The sequence below is a fragment of the Myodes glareolus genome, chromosome 8, assembly GCF_982192425.1.
Source record: "Myodes glareolus chromosome 8, mMyoGla1.1, whole genome shotgun sequence".
NCBI lineage: Eukaryota > Metazoa > Chordata > Mammalia > Rodentia > Cricetidae > Myodes > Myodes glareolus.
This window is the reverse complement of record NC_142033.1, coordinates 58,634,124-58,651,351: the sequence shown is the minus strand read 5'-3', so window position 1 is coordinate 58,651,351 and position 17,228 is coordinate 58,634,124.

Sequence of the window (17,228 nt, the reverse complement as noted above, 5' to 3'; positions counted from 1 at the left end):
TTGAAACCATCTGGTCCTGGGCTTTTTTTGGTAGGGAGATTTTTGATAACAGCTTCTAATTCTTCGCGACTAACAGGTCTATTTAGGTTGTTCACCTGTTCTTGGTTCAACTTTGGTATATGGTACTTATCTAAAAAAATGTCCATTTCTTTTACATTTTCCAACTTTGTGGCATATAAACTTTCATAGTAAGATCTAATGATTCTCTGAATTTCCTCTGTGTCTGTGGTTATGTCCCCCTTTTCATTTCTGATCTTATTAATTTGCATGTTCTCTCTCTGCCGTTTGATTAACTTGGCTAGGGGTTTGTCAATCTTGTTGATTTTCTCCAAGAACCAGCTTTTTGATTCATTGATTCTTTGGATTGTTTTCTCTGTTTCTATTTTGTTGATTTCAGCCCTCAGTTTGATTATTTCCAGTCTTCTAGACCTCCTGGGTGAATCAGCTTCTTTTTTTTTCTAGATCTTTCAATTGTGCTGTTAATTCTCCAATGTGTGCTTTCTCCGTTTTCTTTAATTGGGCACTTAGTGCTATGAACTTTCCTCTTAGCACTGCTTTCATAGTGCCCCATAGGTTTGAGTATGTTGTGTCTTTGTTTTCATTAAATTCAAGGAAGAGTTTAATTTCTTTCTTTATTTCTTCCTTGACCCAGGGGTGATTTAGTAGTTGACTGTTCAGTTTCCATGAGTTTGTTGGCTTCCTGGGGGGAGCATTGTTGTTGAATTCTAATTTTAGTCCATGGTGATCTGACAAGACACAGGTAGTTACTAATATTTTTTTGTATCTGTGGAAGTTTACTTTGTTACCGAGTATGTGGTCAATTTTCGAGAAGGTTCCATGAGCTGCAGAGAAAAAGGTATATTCTTTCCTATTTGGGTGGAGTGTTCTATAGATGTCTGTTAAGTCCATTTGATTCAATACCTCCAATAGGTCTCTCAATTCTCTGTTTGGTTTCTGTCTGATTGACCTGTCCATTGGTGAGAGAGGAGTGTTGAAGTCTCCTACTATTAGTGTGTGTGGTTTGATGACCACCTTGAGTTCTAGAAGAGTTTCTTTTACATATGTGGGTGCCTTTATATTAGGAGCATAGATATTCAGGATTGAGACTTCCTCCTGATGAATTGTTCCAGTTATGAGTATGAAATGTCCATCTCCATTTCTTCTGATTGATTTTAGTTTGAAGTCGATTTTGTTAGATATTAGAATGGCCACACCCGCTTGTTTCTTAGGCCCATTTGCTTGGAAAACCTTTTCCCAACCCTTTACTCTGAGTAGGTGTCTGTCTTTGTGGTTGAGGTGTGTTTCTTGTAAACAGCAGAATGTTGGATCCTGTTTTCGTATCCAATCTCTAAGTCTGTGCCTCTTTATAGGTGAATTGAGTCCATTGATATTAAGTGATATTAATGACCAGTGGTTGTTGACTCCGGTCATTTTTTTTTTTTGTTAGGTAGTAGAGTATATGTGTTTTTCTTCTTTAATTTGTGCTTGTGAATGGTCGCTAGATGTTCGAGTTATTGTAGGCCGTGTTGGGAATGTTGGATTCCTTCGGTAGTGATTTTCCTTCTAATATTCTCTGTAAGGCTGGATTAGTAGCTACGTATTGCTTAAATTTGTTTTTATCCTGGAATATTTTGTTTTCTCCGTTGATAGTGAACAGTAGCTTGGCAGGGTATATTAGTCTGGGTTTGCATCCATGGTCTCTTAGTTTCTGCAGTACCTCTATCCAGGATCTTCTGGCTTTCATGGTTTCCATAGAGAAATCCGGTGTAAGCCTGATAGGTTTACCTTTATAAGTTACTTGACCTTTTTCCTTTGCAGCTCTTAAAATTTTTTCTTTAATATTTATGTTTTGTGTTTTGATTATTATATGACGCGGGGATGTTTTTTTCTGATCCAATCTATTCGGTGTTCTGTATGCTTCTTGAACCTTCATAGGAATATCGTTCTTTAGGTTGGGAAAGTTTTCTTCTATAATTTTGTTGAATATATTTTCTGGGCCTTTGATCTGCAGTTCTTCTCCTTCTTCAATCCCTATTATTCTTAGATTTGGTTTTTTTTATTGTGTCCCAGATTTCCTGAATGTTTTGTGAAGAGAATTTGTTGGATTTGCCGTTTTCTCTGACCAGAGCATTTATTTTCTCTATGGTATCTTCAGAATCTGAGATTCGTTCTTCTATCTCTTGTATTCTATTGGTTATGCTTGATTCTGTAGTCTCCGCTCGTTTACCTAGGTTTTCCATATCCAGCCGGTTCTCGTTTTGTGTTTTCTTCATTGCCTCCATTTCAGTTTTCAATTCTTGGACTGTTTCCTTTACTTGTTTGATTGTTTTTTCTTGGTTTCTCAGGGTATCACTCACGGATTTACTTATTTCTTCAAACTTTTTGTTATATTTCTCATCCATTTCTATACTCATTTCTTCAAACTTTTTGTTATACTTCTCGACCAGTTCCTTAAGGGAGTTATTCATATCCTGTTTAAGGGACTCTATTGCTTTCATAATGGCACTTTTTTCCACTTCATCTGGGTTAGAGTGTTCAAATCCTTCTGTTGTAGGGTCGTTGGGATCTGATATTTTCATGTTGTTTTTCAGATTGTTGGAGGAGGTCTTGCCTTGGCGTCTGCCCATCTCTTCGATCCAATGCTCTCTATTGGAGCTTCTGGTATCGGGTCAGGTTCCCTTGTTGGGCAGGGAGTTCACTGATAGAATGCCTACCTTTCCCCAGGCAGGGTATTGAAGCACAGGCACTCCCTCTTTCCGGGATGCCCCTACAGAGCAGGCCCAGTGTGCAAGGCAGCTGAACTGGGGAAATTTTATGGCCTCAGTGGGAGGGGAGAAATATAGAAATTTGTACCTGGATGGAAGCTGGGATGGCAGGCGGGAGAGCCTAGCAGTGTGGACACAGCACTGCAGGCTGACCTGGGAGTCTATGGGGTCGGGGAAAGTCCTAGCTCCTCCTCGCTGGGCCCCTGCCGCGGGCCGAATCAACTCACCACTCGGAAGGCCCTCTGGATGGAAGCTGGGATGGCTGGCGGGAAGCTAGCAGGGTGGAGCCAGCAGGGCAGGCTGACCTGGGAGTCTATGGGGTCGGGGAAAGTCCTAGCTCCCCCTCGCCGGGGCCCCTGCCGTGGCCCGAATCAACTCACCACTCGGAAGGCCCTCTGGATGGAAGCAGGAATGGCTGGCAGGAAGCTAGCAGGGTGGAGCCAGCAGGGCAGGCTGACCTGGGAGTCTATGGGGTCGGGGAAAGTCCTAGCTCCCCCTCGCCGGGGCCGCTGCCGTGGCCCGAATCAACTCACCACTCGGAAGGCCCTCTGGATGGAAGCTGGGATGGCTGGCGGGAAGCTAGCAGAGTGGAGCCAGCAGGGCAGGCTGACCTGGGAGTCTATGGGGTCGGGGAAAGTCCTAGCTCCCCCTCGCCGGGGCCGCTGCCGTGGCCCGAATCAACTCACCACTCGGAAGGCCCTCTGGATGGAAGCAGGAATGGCTGGCAGGAAGCTAGCAGGGTGGAGCCAGCAGGGCAGGCTGACCTGGGAGTCTATGGGGTCGGGGAAAGTCCTAGCTCCCCCTCGCCGGGGCCGCTGCCGTGGCCCGTATCAACTCACCACTCGGAAGGCCCTCTGGATCACTTTTCATGTTTTTATTTTCGATTGTGTTAAGGGTTTAGACTATGTGGTTTGGTAAGCTGATAGCTGTGTTCTGTGTTTCCTTATACACGTGTTTCCTCAACAAAATTTGGTTAATTGCATCAATAGATAATTGATAATATTTTAAATTTTGTAGATCTAATCCTGTTTCATGATTCTGCTGTTTTTATTGGTTGTATGTGATATCTGTTTTAGATTTTGCAGTCTAGAAGAAGTAACAGCTAACATTTTCTCTTGAGAACAAAGTGTTAAAGATTTAAGACAAGCAGTATTAACCTCAGTGAAATATTGTGTGAGATGACTCTTTCTGGAAAATCTAGATTGTTCATTGCAGAACATTTAGCATCATCACAATGCCCTTCTTCACTTATCCATTCATATTTACCATGTCCAACTCTTAAAAGCAAAGTGTCCCCGCCTTTCATCAGATGTCTCCAGGAGCCTAGCACTAATTCTATCTTGGATTGAGAACAATTATTTTTCACCATACAAGTCAGGATTCTTGTCACAACATTGAAAGTAGCCACACACAATATGTATACAACAAAACACACTGTGTTCCAGTAAAAGATTATTTATGCACACCAAACTATGAATTTTATGCAGTCTTTACATTCATGAACTCTGTTTCTTATTTTTGAATTTTCTTACCCTTTTTTTCCCCCCACACAGTAATTCTCTATATCCAAATATTTTTACATGCAGACATTCATTACAAAGAATCATTGGTCTGGTTTTAGGCTGGTCTCTGCTACACCATCAAAGCTAGTCACTTACTGGGATTTTTCCTATACATCTTATTGCTTTCCTGTGTCGTGAAGATCCTGCAGCCCTGGGTCCAAAGGATTGTAGCACTTCCTCACCCCATCCATGTTCCAGAAGATCACAGATGAGGTGGAAGATAGAGTTGGCCAACACATAACCCTGTTTCTCGGCTTTGGTAGTTGCAGGTTTGTCAGTCCACCAGCTCTCCTCTGTCTTTGCCACCAAGGTGAGCTCTCCATCTTTGCCCTGGGTACCTCACCCCTTGCAGTGATGAACAAGAGGTGAGGTCATTTCCCAGGCTTTCACATCCTCAGAGTTGGTTCTCACACACCTACACTTTCAGGGCCAGCTCTACGGTACTGCCTAGGTGAGGTGTAGGGACTACACTCCTCAGTGCTGCAGCTTATGAGGGGCAGAAATAAATCTCCTTCCTTTATGGACCTCCGGCCCAGTTCTGCCTGCCTTAGGCATTGCTTGGTGGGTGGAGGAGGACATCTCCCTGCCCATGCTGCCACATGACAAATGAGTAATGGGACAGCTCTATCATGCTCACAACATCTGGACAGGGTCACCACACTTCCCCTTTCTTTCATTCAGAGACAACAGCCATGGTCTGCCAATCCCAATAAAACAAAATATAAAAATAACAAGAAAGACCCTTGACTTTAAAAGCCCTGCATAAAGATTGTATAATTCATCACATACCAAATTCGGTGAAGAATGTATAGAAAGGAACTGCTCATCATGATACTGGGGTATATTGACCTCCTGAAAAACTGAGCAAAGAATTGAGCAAACTATCAAAGGTAGCCAGGAACTCAGGGTCCCTCGGGAACTCACATCTTTAGAGATAGTGGGTCTGTGATGTATAACAACACTTCAGGTGACATTGATATTTCTATGTGATTTTAATTATTACAAAGGGTGACATCTCAAGGTGGGATAACCTCTTTCAGTTCTTCTGCACATTTTTTTTCCCTTACTTGCTACCAATAATTTTTGTGTTTGCTTTTCTGTCCTGGATTGTTTTGCTTGTATAACCACGAGTTTTACAAATAACATTGTGGCAAGTAGCTCTTTCTCTGCTGGAAGCACTACAAAAAAATTCATTATAAACACAAGTTAGAACTAACTGAAGAGGTCATTCTACAGGTGTGAGCAGCTCACACTGCAGCTCTTTCAGTAGACTCAACCGTGGTCCCAGCACCCTTCCTATGGCTCATAGTTTCCTGCAACTCTACCTTCCAGAGGCCGAATAGTCTCATCTGGCTTCCACAAGCACAACACCTGTGTAGAAACACACACACGCACACACACACACACACACACTCACTCACTCACTTACACACACACACTCCAAGGCAAAATTAAGTAAAATAAAATATTCAAATGTAGAAAGTTTACACACCACACCATTGATCAGAATGAGTAGAAATCAGTAAAGTTTGTGATTGGTGTAAGTTCAACTCAAAGGAAGAACTAGTTTGAGCTTATTCCTGAAGCCAAAGGGAATCGATGAAGATAAAGGAACATGCAATACATGTGGTGAGAATATGATTTCAGGATAGTATAGCATAAACAGCTGAAAAGCAGTGAGGATTTTCCCTTCATTCCCTTGACTTGACTCTCCTAACCTAGTTCATGCCATCGGCACGATACAAGCTACAGCAATATGTGACTCTGCTTTCAGAATTCTATCTCTTAACTATTATATCCACGTAATTTTAATTTCAATGTGAACCACAATTATTTACAGAAACTAATGTCAACAAAATCAAACAGTTTTCAGTTGTGTTTAAGAAAAATATCAGTGTCACTTGTAGGAATCTGTGGTAACCACTGAAATGGAAGAAATTAATGGTTAAGATGCCCTGTGGTCCAACCATATCTTTGTGAGCATCCAGCTTAATTTATTCAGCTAGCAATGTCACTACACAGCACCCTTACATTAGTACTCCAGGAGACAAAAATGAATTATAATGATCCACAGAATGACTGGTCCTGATTATTATAATTTGCCAAGCAAATAAAACGTACCTCTTCTTAAATTACATGTACTTATAACATATAAATATATATTCATATATACATATGCGGTTGTGTGTGCAGAGTTATAGAATTGTACATGTATTTTTCTTTGGAGTAGTCAATATAGATTTTTTTCTCTCTGCTTTGTGTATTGTCATTCAGCATTTCTGTTTTATTCATCTATCTCAAAATTAGCAACTAGTATTTATTCATTAACTAGAGTGCTTAGTAAGTGTCCAGTGAATTTTAATTTGAATACTTGAAAACAATATTACAAACAAAATTGTTTCACAAGGAGTTATGATATCTTGTAAGTGTATGTGTATTCTTCAAATAGTGTAAAAATACATTATGAAAGGTTAACTTATAATTATTTTGATTGTTATTAACAGAATCAATGGATAAAACAAATAGGTAACATCTCCCAAATATTTAAATTATTTTATGGCATTGAGGGTTATCATAGGCATTATCCTGAACTTTATAAGCCTCTACCTTTATCGGGAAGCTGATATATTTTACATAAATAAGCTAACTAAATAATAAACTTTAGGGTAGCATTAATCTTTTCGTACTTAAAATGAAATTAATTGATTAAATTTTTACTTAAATAGTTTGTGTATCAAAATTCCCTAAGATCTCATGGAGGTGAATTTCTAGGCTCTCGCTTAAAGCACCTGCTTCTTTGAGACTGTGTCCAAGCTTAAGAACTTACATTGCTGGTATGTTCCAAGTGATACTGTTTCTGCTAAAACAGAGAACAGATTTGAAGTTGCAAGCATTCAAATTAAGGTTTTCTTTCATTGGAGTTAAGTGAATAATGAGGTAAACTGATAACATCGATGTATAGTCCCTTACCACAATGCATCATGTTTGTCTGAAAATTTTTCTTCTCTATACTTAGAAGAATTTTTAAAATTGTAATCACAAATCTTAGGAATTTTCTGTAAAACAATCATGAAATCAGATTAGAAAGTATTGGGCTGTCCCTTCAACTACTAAAATAATGAACAATGCAAAAGTTTGATAGATCTGGAGAAGAATTCTAGGGGCAAAGCAATGGCAGAGAATATGGCAGATGGAAGTAAAAGTTGAGGTCAGAGGTAAGAATGGAATATCCAGGAGGCTAATAAGCATGGGACATATAAATGTTACTACTTTATAATTTTGTGCACACAGCCCTTCCTATTTTTTAAAATATGTGTAAGCAGAGGATTTTCTGTTCCACCTGGTTCCAGAGTTGTTTTTAAAATAATCACTCAGAGGCTTAATATTAATTACAAACTATTTATCCTATTACTCAGTCTTATTACTAATTAGTTCTTACAACTTAAATTAACCTATTTCTGTTAATCTATATTTTGTCAAATGGCATTTTGGAATTACCTGTCCTTTAGTACTTCTTTTTGCTCAGTTACATTGCTAGTATCTTCCCTGACTCTGTTCTTCTTCCCGTATATCTCTGATTGGATTTTCAGCCTGGCTCTATCCTGCCTTGCTATAAGCCAAGGAATCTCTTTTATTAACCAATGGTAATAAAATATTCACAGAATACAGAGGGGTTATCCCATAGCAAATATGAACTATATTTAAAACAGAAATAATAGCCTTATATAAAATGCATTTTATATATAACCAAGGGCATTCACTGTATGATTGTAAGTAATGTCATTCATTTTGATAGGAAATCCAAATATAGCTTTGTTCCCAAATTGTAGTTGATGCTCACCAGAATTTTTCATTTTATGAATATTAACTAACAGAATTAATGTAGAATGGACGTATAGGTTGGTGAATGCTCCTGTGTGAAATGAAATCTAATCTTAAATCTCATTTAGTATTGAAAATATATTTTAGGTTTTACATTAAGGAAAAATTAGGACAAGCAAAATGGGTATTGGTACTAAATAATTAAATGATCTTACATAAAATACTACATATCTGAAGTTTCTTTGTATCATCTTTAGAAAATTGTGATCAACAATAAGAATCAAGTTATAAATTAAAACAAGATATGACAGACCATATTTTGTGCATCTAGCACCATAAACAGTCAGAAATCAACTTCTCAATAAGTTGAACAGTTGACAGCATACACTCAGTTAGGTATCGAGGTGTAAAAATTCAAAGATTTTGGTTGCCATAATAGGGCAAGAATGAGTTCATCAGTGCTTGTCTACTAGAAGTTGAAAGACATGATAGAACAAGGTGGCTTGATATAAGGGAAAGTAACTTAATGGACAAAATTGGCAGGAATACATTTAGTAAAGAAATCCGGTCTGAACTCAGATGATGTAGAAGCTGCACAATTGATTGCCTATTGAAGAGGTCCTTATGTTATTTGATGTAAGTGTATGGTGCTATCCTAGAAAGCGATATTGAGATAATAATGTCCAAGTTTACTGCTTTGGGAAATATAATTTATAATTTATATTTATATTTAACTTATATTTATATTTATATTTAACTTATATTTATATTTATATTTAACTTATATTTATATTAACTTATATTTAACATTTTCTTGAAGTTTGTAGCTAATATTATATCATCGCCCATGCTTGCCTCTGTCTTGTAGCCCATAATACCCTAGCAGAATATAACTGAAACAAATCCACTACAGAATTTATTTGGTAGAATTCAGGTCAAGGGCAAAGCAGAGGGTAGTAGAGTGAACTTTGCCTTCACGACTGGCAGCTCAGAAGACCACTCCAAGTGATAGGATCCTGAGAAGTCATCTCCAACTGTGTGTAGACACTGAACCTAAGGAAGTCATAATTGCAAACAGTTTGGAGTGGAATATCTGGGTCATCTTCCCTATCTAGTACTGTTTGTTACCCTCTTCCTCTTGCAGCATCAAAGGTCTTGCCAGAAAACCTGCATCATTCTATGTGGTGAGTATGTTGAGTTAATGATTAAACTCTAAATAAGAAAGGTTGGTTTGTGCTATCTCATACCAACAAGCAGGGAAACAAACTATTCCAATTATTCATGGTAGTCAACCTTGTCATATTGACCAATGGTTGAAAATCATAAACAGAAGATTTGAATATCTTTACTCATTTTAAGGGGAATAGCCTAAGAAAAATCCAAAAGATGTGCAAGTTGTCAGAGGTACTAAATGTCAAATCTGGCCACCACAACAAACCCAATAGAGAAAATATGTTTATTTTCTTTTATATTTTTTTAATTTACTTTCTTATTATTAAGACTTTTTTATTTGTGCTTGCTTCATAGGCATATGAATGGATAGATAGATAGATACATAGGACAGATAAATAAAAAAAACTGTATCTGGTGTATTGCTTTTGTTTGTAATTTTTTATCTATTTTCTATGTGGTATTGGGAACTGAGCAAAAGTTTTGAATAAGCATTTTACCTTGCTGCTTAGCTACATTCTCAGCCCAATCACTCAGCTAAGACTCATTACATCATGTCAATATTAACTGGATTTATTTAACTCAAAAATATGGGATAGGAGATATTGCAATATAGATAGAGCATATACTTTCAAATGATATAGTTACAAAAAGGAAAATCAACATAAAGATATCTCCAATATATCCTGATATTGACATATTCTTGATTTGCTAGAAGTACTCAACATTATGAGACCAACAGATACACAACTGTATTCAGGTTGTAACACAAAACAGCCTTGTGTCAAACTACACAATACCAAAGAAGTTAACAGAGAAATTGTGTGAAAAATCAAAATATAAATGTATTATATTCAACAGTAAAACACAATACAACTTCACAGGATCCATCAACAAAAGAAGCCTATTCCATTTAGAAGTCTATATATAAAATTGAGAGAGCTAACCATGTCAAAATACAACAAATTTCAATATAGAACTGTCAGAAATACAAAAATGCAAAGTAACATGATTTCTTCAGAGGTTCATTATTCTGCAGCAATGGACTTTGATACTATTAAAATGGGTAAAATATTGTATAAAGGAGCTAAAAGTTATTTTAAGTAAATAAAGTTCAAGAACATATAAAAACAACAGAGTGAATGAAGAAAGATGATGTGGGCTATGAATATGATTTTCAATAAGAAAATTGTTGTAACAGAACCACACAAAGCTATCAGAAATTAATCTTCAATAAATAAAATAAAAACTCAATAAAAGAGCATCACAGAAAGATGAGGGCAATTAGTAGACAGAATTTTAGGGTTTGAAGGAGAAAGACATGGACATCTAGATCCAGAAGGCTCTTAGAACTCAAAGACAATGTAACCTCTAAGAATCTTCCATACTGTATTATATTTAGAATGTAAAGGCTGCAGTATAGACTCTAGCCAGGGAAACAAATAAAGAAAATTTCCTTCCGTAGCATATGCACAGTGTACAGAGACCAACAGACAGACATTATACAGAGAGGGAGAGAGACCTTGAAACACTCAGCCCTAAAAGGGGTGTTTTCATCAAATCCTTCTCCTCTGGGTGTAGGAAACTCTATGGAAAAACAGAAAAATACAGAAGGGATGAAGGGCACTAAGAAAACAAGGACCTATGAATCGAAAAGATCATGTGCATACTCACAGAGACTGACGAGGAGAAACAAACTACTTCCAGGAGTAGGCTGCATGCCCAGCAGTAGATGGTCAACAGAAAATGAACTCAGCAGCATATTTCAATGTTCCTTGTCTTATCATGTCATATCGAAAATTTCCCTTTAAAAAATCTCATTTTTTATTTTCTATTTTATTGTATACACACACACACATTTCTTTTTATCCCACTGGTTCTTTGCATATATACTATGTCTTCCAGCTTAATGTTTGTATAAGATTTCTGAGACAAGTAAGTGAGTTTCTGTCTCGTGTACCTTCCATTGAATTCTTTTCTTTCTGTTTGTTAATATTTTTCAATTCTGATGAGTTAGTTTGTGTTTTACCTTATTTTACTTTATTATATTATTATGCCTCAGAAGGCAGTTTGTTTTTTAATGAGAAACTGAAAAGGGGTTAATCTGGATGGGAAGGAAAGTCAATCGGAACTGTGAGGAGTAGAGAGAAGAAAAACTAATCAGAATATATTATTTTAGAAAAAAATCTATCAATAAAAGTGGAAAAACGACAATGTAAAGAAAGAATATTTAAAGCTGTGAGAAAAATAAATAACCACTTACAAATGCAACCCATTTGAATAGTACCACATTTCACAGCAAAAATTTTCAAGGCCAGGAAATCATCAAAGATGTATTTTAAGCCCTCCAAAAGAAATTCTGCCAACACAGAATGGCAGTAAAATTATCCAGCAAACGTATCCTTCAAAAGTCAATAAAAAAATATGCCCCTTCCAAGATCAGTGCTAGCTAACATATTCGTTGTTACTCAGTCACCACTACAGAAGTTACATAAGCAATTCAGTTATACAGAGAATTTAGATAGTTCAAACCTTTCTTTTTAAACCATGAGAGCAAACAGTCTTAACTATCCAATTAAAATGCATATGCCAACTGAATTTTTCTGAATGATTATATTCAAAATGCAAAAGTCAACACTATGTGGCCGTCAAGAAACATATATTATCATCAAAAAAAAAAAAAAGCAGAGAAAATAACAAAACCGAACATGTTCAGACTAAAAGCGAAATGACAGAGTGGCACCCAAGTGATGGGGTCTTGGGGCAAGGGAAACAGCTGTATTCTGTAGGCAGAGTTTTTCAGCATGACCACCAGCTCTCTAGTCAGCACACAGAGACTTAATCACAAGTGATTGGTCAGTATCTTTTGCTTGTTATATTTATTAACGTTTACAACTTAAGTTAATCCAAATTGCTTATCTACACTGTCCCATGTGTCGTTGCAGTTTTTCAGCACATCGTGTTCACATTTCTTCTCTCTGAGTCTCCTGGCAACTCTGTCCTCCTTCTTTCCCTTGATTTCTTTTTATTCACAAGCCCCTCATAACCTCTACTTGCCCAGTTATTGGCCACTCAGCTCTCTATTAGCCAATGAGAATAATTCATATTCACAGTATACAAAAAGATTTTTTTCTGTACCAATATTTATATAGTCGATAAAGCAAGCATTAATTCAAAATTAGTGAAGGAAAGAGAGGTCATAAAATTAGAGCAAAAATCATATATCAGAAAATGTACCCAATATAACAAATACCCATTATAACAAATATTACACAAATCAACAATAGAGGAATTACTCTGCAGAGAAATCTACCCTTCCATGATCCATATGCTTTCTTAATATTTGAAGGCAGTTTAATTTCAAGGAGGCCTGTTTTTATCAGGAAACCAAGTAAACAGAAAAGATATCTAAGAAAAATATTCTAGATGCAAGAAATAATAAGCTTAATACCTTTAGAAATAAGTCATAGTGGTTGGGATTCAAGGAGCAGAGAGAACCAAGGAGGAGCAGGGAAGCAACGCAGCAAGATCCAACAAAGAACAAAGAGGAAGCAGCCACAAGAATCTTGTTTTTAACTGGAGAAACACTGCAATAAAGTATTAAACAGATTGCTTTGCCACTGTGTTGAGAGTGATTCCTAGGAAGGTAGATGAGATAGCTCTTAAGGGGCTCAGGAAGTAATGTGATGATTTAATCCTAGTTAGTAGAGAGGAGGTCAGATTCAGGATGTATTTAGAAGGCAGTGAGGGTTTCTTATCTAATGATACATCCTTGCCATGATTTGTGCTTTAATAACATATATTCTGATTTGAATGAGCTAGAAGATACTTTATGTAGTATTTACTTGTATTTAAGAATTCTAATTTTTTTCTATGTATTTACCATGTATCTCTTCATTTGAAAAATGTCTATTTGATTCATTTGTGTATATACTGAATGGATTACTTTTTCTTCATAGGTTAGATTTCTAAACTTCTTTATGCAGTCATCATATAAAACCTGTGTAAGATAAATAACTGAAAAATTCCACTCTGTAGATAGTTGCTCCATGCCATTGATTGTTTCCTTTGGCATGAAAATTATTAGTTTGATGCAAAGAGATTTTTATTCCTCATTGACATCTCCTTAGTAATTGGATCTCCATTGAGTGCATTCTGTATAAACTTTTGAAACACTTTCCTGAGTTTTTCTTCAGTTCTTTCGATTTCAGAACTTAAATTAATGTCTTTGATACATTTTAAGTTGATTTTTGTTCAGTGTGCCTGATGCGGGTTGATTTGTGTAATTGTATCTTGGGGACAGATCATGTTCATTAGTCATCTACTGAACAAGCGGGAGACTGCTTGTTCATTTCCCAGCTGCCCAGACCTCTGAAATAATCACACAGAAATCTGCATTCTTTACAACTCTGCTTGACCAATGATTCTAGTGTATTCCAAGCAAGCTTTTACATCTTAAATTAATTCATTTCTATTATTTTATATTTACCACAAGGCTTGTGGCCTACCAGCAAGATTTAAGCTGGCAGTTCAAGTCTTTCCCCTCTGGCAGCTACATAACTTCTCACTGACTCTGCCTTCTTTCTCCCAGCATTCAGTTTTGTTTTCCCACTTAGCTCTATTCTGCCCTATCGCAGGCCAAAGCACCTTCTTTATTCATTAACCCATAAAAGCAACACATATACAGAAAGACTTCCCACACCATTCTATTACTTCTCAACTGAAAAAGTATTTATCCCATCAACATATAGTGCAGCATCCAATTGCTAGGGTGGAATTTTCTGAAACTTATTTGGCTTAAAAGCATTCTCCACTTCCCTGATTCTCTTAAATCTTTAAGTCTAAATTTTATATTTTTGTTTCAAATTTTTAATTTACTACCATGTTAGATGATAATTTATATTTAAGAAGAATTGAAACCTTAAGTCCTCTGAATGTGACTCTTTGGAGACAGAATTTTGTAAAGATTTAATTATGTTGAAGTGAGGTCATTAGTGTGGCTTTAACAGGATGTCACTAGTTTCTGTGTAATAGAAATAATCAGATCATGATGGATATCTATTGCAGTTTTTCCTCAATCTGGGGATGTCTACCTCTTTGAGCCCTCCCTGACAGGGGTCACTTGTTAGATATCCAGGATAACAGACATTTATATTATGATTCTTAATGGTAGGAAAATTACGGTTATGAAATTTTTAACAAAATATCTTTTTGTTGGGGTTACTACAACATGAAGAACTGTATTAAAGATCTGCAGCATTAGGAAGGTTGAGAACCACTGGTATAAATAGAAAGGCAATCAAAAACAGAAGCCAGCTTTGATCAAGCCAGAGATAAGTCTCAGAATAAATAGCTCTGTCAATATGTTGAACTTGGATCAAAACTACAAAGAAATAAATTTCTCCTGTGGAAGTCACCTATGTTTTATGATAAGTTTTTACGTATGTTCTAACAAACTAATGAATATCATAAAACACGTCCACCTCAAAATATTTTGCATGGTGTTAGGTGTTAGGAAATCAAGTAACTAAGCTATTTACTATACTTTTCCAAGAAATGGAATCCTCTTAATATTCCTCATTCATGACCACCATCTTTTCTTATTTACAGGAAGTAGGGCCTGCTTTACTTAGAAGAGTGGCTATTAATGCTGATTTCTCAAAATATCCAGGTATAATTAAGGAAACATTTCTGTCTCCTTTGAGGCAGAGACATCCAAATGACTCATTTTAGCAATAGGCTCTCAATGGAAGTGATGTCTGTCAGTCTTTTTAAGAGTCAGTATGAAGTTTATTAAGTTCTTATTCTTCTGCTATGGAATTGACAGTTCAGAGATGACAGCTTCAGCACAGTGCACCTGTGAGTGAAACGGATGTGAAAAGGAACTGCCCAGCTCCCCAGCACTGACCACTCAAGTAGACGAGAAACTAGAATTGTGCTGAAGTCTTAGCATTAGGCAGTTACTAGACGATTTATAATAGCTTCACCTTCCTAAATGATACTCCTGATCAGAGGTATTTTGCTTATTTCCCAACTAAGCCTCCTAACTATGCTTGAGACACTTAAGAAATAGCTATAGTCTATTTGCATTTATTTGTGTCTTGCAGGATTTATATCAGCATTTCAGTAAGAATTCTGAGAGGAATAAGCACTATCCATTCTAAACAGGGTGTCAAGTTCATTGCTGTCAGTCCTCCTATATTGACTTTGATCATGCTAAGAACTCATTAGATGTATGAATTGTCTGAACATTCTCACTGGGAAAGAAAGGTGGAGATTTTTTGATGCTGTCATATTTTTCACTTCTTGAACATATAAATCTAATTCCTTGTAGCTGTGTTAACTGAAAAGTCATTCATGGTCCTGTATACAAAGCCCACTTTTGAAATACTTCAGGAATCCTTTCTCAACTCCACTTTTTTGTGCCCAGTACTGCAAAAGAAGGAACAACCAGGATTATTCTAGAATGTATCTGTGATCCAAACCTGCCTTTATGTAAGATGTATTCTTAAATAATAAAATTTCATGAACCTGTTTCCACATTGGAACATGGAATTTAGGGTAACTTAAATCTGTGTTTCCAGACCTTTGTCACTCAAGATGGCTCATTCCCTTCAAGGTGAGAGCTGTGGTTTTTGCGTTCACACTGCATCAAGACTACATAAGAATTAAATTTGTCTTGAACGTTTGTTTATAAATATAATTGTGACCGTTGACTAGATGATTAAACATTCATGAGAGATAACCTTACCCAGTAACCAAGCAAGGAGAGAGAACAATGCTTATCATCAATTACTGTTCATTTTCCGTAAACATGGACTGGGGCCATGTTAGAAGAAAAATGTAAATTTGTCAAGTTGTGTATTTGGCATCTTCCTTCTGTTTCTTTATTCCATCATCACTTGTTCTGGGTTCATTGTGTTTCTTGGAGCACAAACGCTCCTCGTAGGATCAGGGATTCTATTTCCAGCCTAGACCACTAAACTCAGCAAAAGTCAGGAAATAGTGTTTTGTGTCTGTCATCATCTTAACAGGAGTCATTGTGGAACTATAGGCAGAGGGCTATGGAATCCTTCAGGAAACATTCTAGTTGCTAGGGAAGCCCAGAGTGGGGCAGGCTTTTACATTTTTGAACAGACTTCTTAAATGCATAGAGCAGCCTTCAGTCCAACAAAAAAGGTAGAACGTTAAGAGCTTCTTTTATGGACTTCAGGTTGCAGAGAATGGTGGTCTACAGAAAACACACTGGAATCCAGGTTATGGTATTGCTGATTTCTATCTAATATTGTGTTTCACTCCATCACAGTCATTCACTCTGCTTCCCAGTGTTATAGGATGGAGCATTAAGGACAGTTCAGGGACAGAATCTAAGCCCATCATGGTAACTTAGCTCTATTACCATGGAAGCTATCTCAGAGATGTGTCAGTTGCCATAGTGATTTATTCAAAGGATAAAGGAATCTAATTCAAGGCAGAATATGAGAAAAGACATGTGTTTAGGCTTCACTGAGAGAATAGAAGATGTTACTTCCATTTTATAGGAGAGGATCCTGAGGGTCATGGCAGTGAACCCTTTCCTCTTTTCCAGAGGAAATGACCAAGGAAGTAGAGTGGGGAGACTGCCTTCCTTTGAACCACAAGAAACAACTATGTCACAATATGTGACAATCTAAGCCACTCTCTAAGGCAGGAGAGTGGGTCCTTGAGAATTTCATTAAGTTGTTCGGCTGGACACTTAGTCTGTCTCCTCTACATTTCCTCCTCGTTCAGTAATAACCTCCAAGTGTCCTTTTGAAAATATATGTCAGTCTTTTAAAAAATCCTACAACCCTGCTATGCTCATGAAGTAAGGGTAAGCAGAGTTTTGGATATATTCACATATGCTCAATATCCAGGTGATTCATAGTGT